Source organism: Gossypium hirsutum, chromosome D04 (assembly GCF_007990345.1).
Source record: "Gossypium hirsutum isolate 1008001.06 chromosome D04, Gossypium_hirsutum_v2.1, whole genome shotgun sequence".
In the NCBI taxonomy this organism is placed as follows: domain Eukaryota; kingdom Viridiplantae; phylum Streptophyta; class Magnoliopsida; order Malvales; family Malvaceae; genus Gossypium; species Gossypium hirsutum.
Genome location: NC_053440.1, coordinates 18,623,319 through 18,631,997, shown reverse-complemented (window position 1 = coordinate 18,631,997; position 8,679 = coordinate 18,623,319). Strand labels below are relative to the sequence as shown.

The 8,679-nt window shown below is 29.4% G+C and overlaps 1 long non-coding RNA gene across 1 annotated transcript; it reads left to right on the top strand.

The window, feature by feature from the left end:
- The first annotated feature begins 6,798 nt into the window (after positions 1 to 6,798).
- On the top strand, positions 6,799 to 8,237 carry LOC107899447 (uncharacterized). The gene is made up of 2 exons (XR_001684685.2): positions 6,799 to 7,241; positions 7,352 to 8,237. It is a non-coding gene; the product is annotated as an uncharacterized lncRNA (long non-coding RNA).
- Positions 8,238 to 8,679: the final 442 nt, after the last annotated feature.

Genomic DNA, 8,679 nt, shown 5'->3' with positions numbered 1-8,679 from the left:
GAAAAAAGCTAGCGGGTTGGAAACTAAGAATTTATCCCTTGCGGGGAGGTTGACATTAGCTAAAGCGGTGTTAGCTGCTATTCCTATTCATGCCATGCAATTTATGGTTATTCCTAAGGGCATTTTTCTTTATGTGGAGAAGATAATCCATAACTTTTTTTGGGTAGCTCGGATGAGATTCGGAGAATAAATCTTGTGAAGTGGGACACTCTATGTCGACCCATTGAACAAGGTAGTTTAGGTCTCAAACGTACTGAACAACAAAATGGAGCTTTTCTAATGAAGTTAGGCTATAATCTGGTAAGTCTATTGAATTAGCTTTAGGTATAAGTTTTGAGAATTAAATATAAGTGGGGTCATGACTTACCGATTACTTTCCTTGCTCGAAATTGTTCACCATTGTGGAAGGGCATTGTGAAGGTTTAGGAGGAGGTTAGGAAATTCCTAGTTTGGAATATAGGTAATGGTGCCACAATTGATTTTTGGCATGATCCATGGATGGTGGAAGCTGGAATCTTATTTGATCATTGTGTTTCGCCTGAGAAAGTTATCAATTGTCATCGTCCAATTATGTCCATGCTCAATGCGGATGGTGATTGGAATTGGGAAGAGCTTAATGGTTTGCTACCCCATTCTATATGTAACCTTGTTGCTAGTCGAAGACCCCCTCGAGGGTAGGATATTAATGATTACATGGGAAGGTTGTGGAACAAAGAGACGAGATTCTCTTCTAAATCTGCTTATGAAGCGTTGATGTGACGAAATTTTTTGTAGGAGGATCGAAAGTGGAGCATGTTGTAAGGTTATAAAGGGCTTGCTTGGGTGAAATTGTTTCTTTGGCTTACGATCAATGATAAAGTTCTCACTAACATGAATTGTGTCAAAAGACATTTAGCTAACGATGGGAGCTGTCGACACTTTGGTGGGGTGAAGGAAACTACGAAGCATGTTCTTCGAGGTTGTTTTTCGGCTCTTGTTGTTTGGTGCAACATCATTACTCCTACCTCCTTGAATGATTTCTTGAGCATGAGTTTGAAAGAGTGGATCATTGAAAACCTAATAAATCCCTTGCAATTCGTGTTAAACGATGGTGATTGGGGGATTAAGTTTGACGACATTTGTTGGTTGTTGTGGCTTTGACGTAATACTCGGATATTTAACTATTATGTACTAGGCTGTGTTTGATAAATCATTGTAAATTTTCAAAATTTAATATTTTAAATGTGTTTGATAACCATTTTAACTTTTTACTTAATATAAAATTTTCAACAAAAAAATGTTCAATAAGATAAGTAGATAAGCAGCTACTAATCACTTAATGTAGAAAATATTAAGTTAATTTTATTTTATTAAAAATTAAAATAAATTATATTTCTTTTAAAAATGAGATATTCAAATGAACATATTTTTCTTTCATCCAAAACTATCTAAAATAATATAAAATATTATATTAATGAGATTAAAATAATCTTTTGAAAATCAATGTTTAACTTTATCAAACAAAATAATTATATTCAGTACTTATATTTATTAATATATCAAACAATTTTCTAATATAAATTCAACATTTATAAAATTTAACAATAAAAATTCAGTGTTTAACTTTTCAACACTTAAATTTTCAGTTTATTAAACACACCCTTAGTAATTGACTTTTTCATATCAAAAGATGTAATGGAAACCATGAGATAAAATAAGATCATATTAAGAGAACAAATTTTATCCTAAAGAAATTTAGGATATCCTATGAGGGTAGCACACTTATAACAAGGTTATTGTACAAGCACTTAATGAGTAGCTTTTGTAATAGTATATAATAAGGGATAGTTCAATCATGATACTATAATGAAATGATTTCATGATTAATAATGTTGTAATTAATAGGTGAAGAGTCGAAACCTAATTACAAATTATTTTAGCCCTAATTATATATGTCCAATCGGTCCTTCCACTAGCTTGAGATAACTAGAAACAAATTGCATGTAGAATCGATAATCTGGAATGAATGAAAACATTAAGTAAGAGAAATGGATTGCATGTATTTACTACCCGCAGTGAATGCATTTTCTTTTTGGGTACAAAAATGACTTAAAATTAATTTAATTTATTTGAATTATTATTTAATTGATTTAAGTAAATAATTGAAGTTTGAAAAGAGAATTAAACTAATTAGTCATCGTAGATTTATTGAATGAGGCAATTAAATTCATTTCATCATAGGTTTAATATAATAAAATTGTTATGAATTTAACAAAAAATAGTTATAGGGTTGGGTAAATTATAAATTGTAGATAAAAATCTGGATAACACATATAGTTGTAATCTAATACACAAAAGGCCTAATAGGCCCAATTATATGAGAAGGGAATTAAACCCTAGTATTCCCTAGGGTGTGCCGCCGCCCCTTGTGTTACAATTCTAATGGAACATTGTGCTTTTATTAAAATATTATTATTTAATTACATATTATTCAAGCATAACTCTTGTTCCATATTTCTATAAATAGAAACTATGAGCTAACCTAATTTTACCTTTTGAGAGTATCGTTATTCTATCAGAAAATAGTGACAATTTATTTTTAGAATAAATTTTATTTTTTATGAAAAACTCATAATTTCTGGTTCTTATAGAGAGGATTAACTTTCCCACTAAAAGTTAAGAAAATTTTAATTTTGTGCACTTGGTTTTTTTTGTTTAAGTCTACACTCTAAGCAATTCTGAGTTAAAGGATAGGAGAGACGGTTGTTCGGTAAAAAACCGAGAAACAACGTAGATCGCATCGTACAAAGCACAAATACTATTTCAGTTAAAAGTTTATTACTATAAATATCACAAGGTTTGGTTTTAAGAAAAAATTTAAACGTTCTCTTTGCCTAAAAACACTATTTTCTAAATCGATTTTTTCAACAATTGATATCAGAACCAGGTTGTGCTATGTTTATAATATAAATCGATATCAAATTTTGTCTCTTTCTCTCAGTGTTTGATTAATGAGATAAGAAATGACATTATTAAATTGAATGCATGTTTGGGATTATTATGCATGTGAATGAATGTATATTTTATTTTATAAATGTTATAAAGTAATTTTGCCAAAGGTTGTGGTTCCTATCATTAAATTGGTTGAAGTTTTGGTTTTTCATATTTATTGGGTTTGTAATTAGATCGTGAACTATCATCTTCACGTAGGATTTTTTTTATTTTTGTAAAATTAGAAAATTCATGTGAGCCAAGTATAGGCTAGGTTTTTTTTTTAACCTAAAACTTTTGGGGAAACCAAAAAGGTGAGGTCAAAGACAATGCAATTGAAACCGAAACCAAAATCGAACGAGGAAGCGCTAGCCCGACAGGGTGGCTAGTTGGTGGTGGGCCAATGGTGAGCTAACCGACGATGGATGACAATAATATTTGGTAGTGGTGGAGGCTCGGTCGATAGTGAAAGTCACTTACGATTATTTTCGAGTTTTTAGATTTTAGGATTATTTTTGGCAAACAGGTTCCTTTTGGAATTTGGGATGTGGAACCCACAAGATGTTTGATTTTTACCTGGAAAGCCAAAAGAATGCTTTGAGAAAAACATTATAAATTTAATTATTTTATTTTTCCTTAAAGATGGAGCCATGGAAATGTTTGAATGGTTAGAGTCAATTTAATTTAGAAATTTTATAGTATTCTATATGTGATTGTATGAAATTAAATTAACATGTAAGTTCATGCATATATAATATAAGCATGCCATATAGTTTAGAAAAAAGAATGTCATTTATAATTGTCATTGCATATTTAATCATTCATGGTTGAAACCGAAATAAAAACATTGTATTATTTTTTAAAATATTGAATGGGAGAAGTTCCTTAAAGAAGACCTACAACTTTCATCAATAATCTTTATGTGATGTCATGATAATATATCGAGTCAATTTTACCTAGGTAGCATCCCAAGATGAGAGGAAGAAGAAAGAAAGAAAGAAAATATAAAATAAAAAGAGATATATAATGAGAAGGTAATATTTTTTTGTTTTTTGTTTTTGCCACATAGCTAATTTTAATTTGTTATATATTTTTTTAAAAATACGCTTAATAGTTGAACTAATAAAAGAATCAACTTGAGAAAAAAAAAGTAGTTGAGGTACTAATTTGTAGGATAACCTTTCATAAAAAAATAAACTTAACAGTTTGGGTATCGGAGATAACAACTTGAGAAAAATAGTTTAGATATCACTTTTGAGTAAAAATAATTTAGGTACCAAGATAAAAAAATAACATAATTTAAATAACAATCCGTAGGTTAAGCCTTTAAATTTCTAAATTATTATAAAAAAAGAGAGCATTTCAAATTAATATTGTTTATTGATTTAATTAACGCTCAAACTTAGTTTTCTAGGTTAATTATGAAATAAAAAAGGTTTGAATTCAATTAAAATAGTAATATATAATTATTGTGCTTATTTCACTAAAAAATAATTTAAGAAAAGTTTGTCAAACAATAAAGATTTAAAAAAATAAAGAATAGAATTTGTTAATACATTGAGTTTGATAGTCAAGATCGTTGATAGGAAAATATTGGAGTTATGTAAATCTAAATTTTGGTTTCTCGAATATTTTCCAAAAGCGAAGCAGTAAATATCATCTATTGATGAGATCCATGAACAATAGAATAAAATCTAAATTTTGGATTTCTCAAGTTTCTTTTACAGTAATTTACTCTTTGGAATCGCTACAAATTTATTCTTGATCAGTGCTTGATCTAGCTGTTCGCTCCTGCCCTTTTTCAATATTTTTGTTGAATATCATTGGGCCTTACGTCATTATAAGAACATAGTGAAATTGTAGTGCTCATAGTTAGGATTTATTTTTTAATTATATTATTAAGTCTAAATAGTTCATATTTTAATTATTTGATTAAAATTATGATGTGAAATTTTTTTGTAAAAACCTTTAAAATAAAAATAAATAAATTTCAATTTCAGCATGAGAAGCATATATAAAAGTAGATATGAATAAATAACCCCGAGCTTGAGAACTTAACACGAAAAAACTCGAACCCAAACTCATTTTAAACTTGATTTGATTAAAAAGTTAAAAATTCGATCTTAAAAAGGTCTAAACTTAAAAAAATCTAAGCTCAAAAAATTTGAACTCGGAAAAACTTTAACTTAAAAAAATACAAACTCAAGACTCACTTCAACTTAAACTAAAATTTAGTAATAAAAAAAATCAAACTATAAGTAAATATTTTTATAAAAGCTTTAATAATTAGTTTTATTCAAGTATTTTCTTAATTGATTAATATATAATGAAATGGTATTTTTTGAGAAAATAAAATTACCTCATTTTTAAATTCTTTTTCCTTTAATTATTTGACATTGCATTTAGCTTCTAATTCTTGAAATATAAATTTATATTGGATAATTTAATTCTTAAATTATATGATTTAGATCTAAGAAAAATTTATATGTTATCAAGTAATATATTTTGTTGGTATTCTTCATTTTTATTTTATATTCGGAGTTTGTAGGTGTCACTCCCAATAAGTGTTAGAGTAAAGGTAGTAAGTGTTCGGTGCAATGATAAGTCACATTATATTGTTAAGGGGAGACACATGTTTGAACCCTTGGAGATGACATTATTGAGAGGAGCAATTAAAAATTTTAAACATAAATCATAAAACAAACATAAAAAATATATAAAAAATAGAGAAATTATAAAAATCAAAAGCTACATTAGGGTTTAAACTTTCATCAGAAAAATAATTTTTTTATAATTAACCAAAGTTTAATTTTAAAGATTTATTCTTAAAACATATAATTTGTGAGGTTAAATATTAGTACGTGAAACTATCATATAATTTAATTATAATAGAGAGATCATAATCATAATTTATTATAAAGCAATCTATACCTAACATAACTTTTTGTCATTTGAATTAATAAAAATAATTTATATAAAAAGTATTTTTAATTAGTAAAGAAATAATATTAATCATTATAATAAATAATTATAGTATAAATAAAATTATATAAAAAGGTTGAAGCCCCGACAAAACATTCTAGTTATATATTAATTTGACCAATGAATAAAGTTAAGGGTAAATACGATGTAAAATTTTGGATTTCTCAAAAAAAAAAAAATCCACCATTTTCTTGAGAAAGGTCATTACTCATTTGAAATAGAACAAGAAAAAAACAAACGGAAAAAGAAATAGGAAAGGCGTGTGACAAAGAAAAAAAATCCATCTCCATTTGAAAAAAGAAAAACTACTGGTAACAGCTAAGCATAAGCAAATGACGCGTGGACCTTATTTCGTTAAAATTACAAAAAAAAAAAAATGGCCGCCAGTTTGCAAAATAAATAAATTAATGAATCTCTAAACTTCACTTTTTTAATTAAAATTTCCAATCTATAAAATGTATTAAAATAAACAAATATTTATAATAATAAAGAAAAAGATTAACGAGGACTTAATCGGTGTCTAGAAATATACATTATGAGTTCCCTTGGAAATATTTTGGTTAAAATCGGAATTTTAATAAATGTGATTTTTTTTCAATTTATTTTAATATATTTATAGCCTCTTAAGATGAGTAAAGAAAGAAATGTTTATTTAACTAAATATTTATTTACAAAAATTGTAGGTTAGTGTTGAATAGTTTAAAGAGAAATAGAAAAGGAAAGTTGTTAAGACAATAACATAATTAGTATATGGAGGACAAATTTCAAACCCATTCCACATTATTATTATTATTATTTTGCATGAAAAATTGGTTGATATATTAAAATTACACGGCTTAAGGCAAAGATGAAAAGACATAGTCAGAATAGAAAATGAAAAGACAGAGAAATTAAAAAGCCTAAACTAAAAGCCAACACAACCTAAAAAACAATCAAAACCAAAATAGCATAAGAAAAACCACCCTGAACCCAAAAAAACTGCAGCTAATTTCAAAACCCAATATCTGCCAACAGACGTATCGCTTCTCCTTCTGAAAAAGATCTTAAGATTAGGAAGAGAAGAGAACGAAGCTTTGAATCCATAACTGGAGGAGCGGTGAGTCTTCACCATTTTCAAAGCTGAGTCAAGAAAAACCCTGGTATTTTTTATTCTAAGCCAATCGATCCATCATCGCCGTCGTCTTCACAAAATCAAGAACTCCATCTGGCCAGACACCACAAGCCTATTGCCTCCGGCCTTCCAGCGCCAGTGTGTGAGCAGTCCTATTAACATTTCGGGGCACAAAAGTGTAAGTTACAAAATCAAAGCATTTTTCCAGCAAACTAATTTGATACGTTATTGGCCTAAGAACTGATTTATCTTTTTCCTTTTTCTTAATGTTCTTGATGACTGTTAAAGAGTCCCCTTCAACAATCAAATGCCGATAACCCATCTTAACTACAAACAAAAGAGCCCTTTCACATGCTGATGTGAGCACATTTACGCCAACAAAGCAAACCGATCCGGAGGTCTTACCATTAGGACCTATTACCCGTTCTAAGGCAAAGAAATTCAGGGAAGTCTTGTTCCTTACTTGTGCAACGATTCCAGATTCATTCGATCATGTTCATGCCTTTGAACATAGGCTTTATAACATGTTGCATGCTGATATGTGACATATCTCTGTTATATTACTAGTTCATGCGTTTAAGTATGTATATGTTATGCTAAGTACGTTTCTGCAATTGGGTTGATAGTATTTGTATTGTTTCTAAATTGTAAGTGTGTTAAAGAATAAGAATTGCAAGTGTTCCAGCTTGTAATTGTGATTTCCATTAAATTTACAAGACTTTGATGGAAGTTTGATATGTTTTGATATAGGTACAATAATGGATAGCAGCTTAAGGCCTCATTTCTAGCTCGGTTGAAGCTCAAATATGTGCGTGCAGCTCCTCTCAGCTCGAAATAGTTCAGAAAGTTCGTTTCCAACTCATTTCAGCTCAGTACATTTCCAGCTAGCTCAATTTCAGCTCCACCAGCTCAACTCTAGCTAACAAGTCCAGATGTAGCTGGAAGGTGTCCTACGTGTCGGGGAGTGTCCCATACACATGTGACAGCCTAGGTGGCATCCCAGTATGTATAGCACACACGTAACAGCCTTGACACATGTGTGTGCATGTGTGGCCGAAATCAGCCCTCTTCTCTACATATGACGCTAAATTCAAAGGGATAAGAACAAGAGTTCAAATGTTTGAATTTCAAACGTTTTGGATAAGAACAAGAGTTTAAATTTTTGAATTTCAAACGTTTCACACATATTCAATGTGTGGCTGGTATTTGATGGCGCCAAGAGAGGATATAACTCCTTCATATTCAAATTTGAATTCTGTATTTACAGCCACTAATTCAAATTCGACAACCCCTTCCTTGTACTTATAAATAGATGTTCAAACAATGTAATCTGGTTAGATGATTTTTATTAAACAAATACTTGTGAGAATTTTCTCTCAATTTCGGTTCTTCATTGAACTTTCTTTTGACATTTCAGACTTAGTTTGTCGTGTCAAAACTTCCTTGATACTTAGGGTTCCTAAATTGCTATCTAGAGGGTCCAAGTCCTTCGACGTGAAACATATTCGATTCAGGTTTGCATAGTCTATTGTGCAGGTTCTTTCGAGTTTTTCGTCTCCAATTTTATTTTTTTATATGTTGAATTTTGTTCCTTTTTTTTGTTTTGTTTGTGTGTT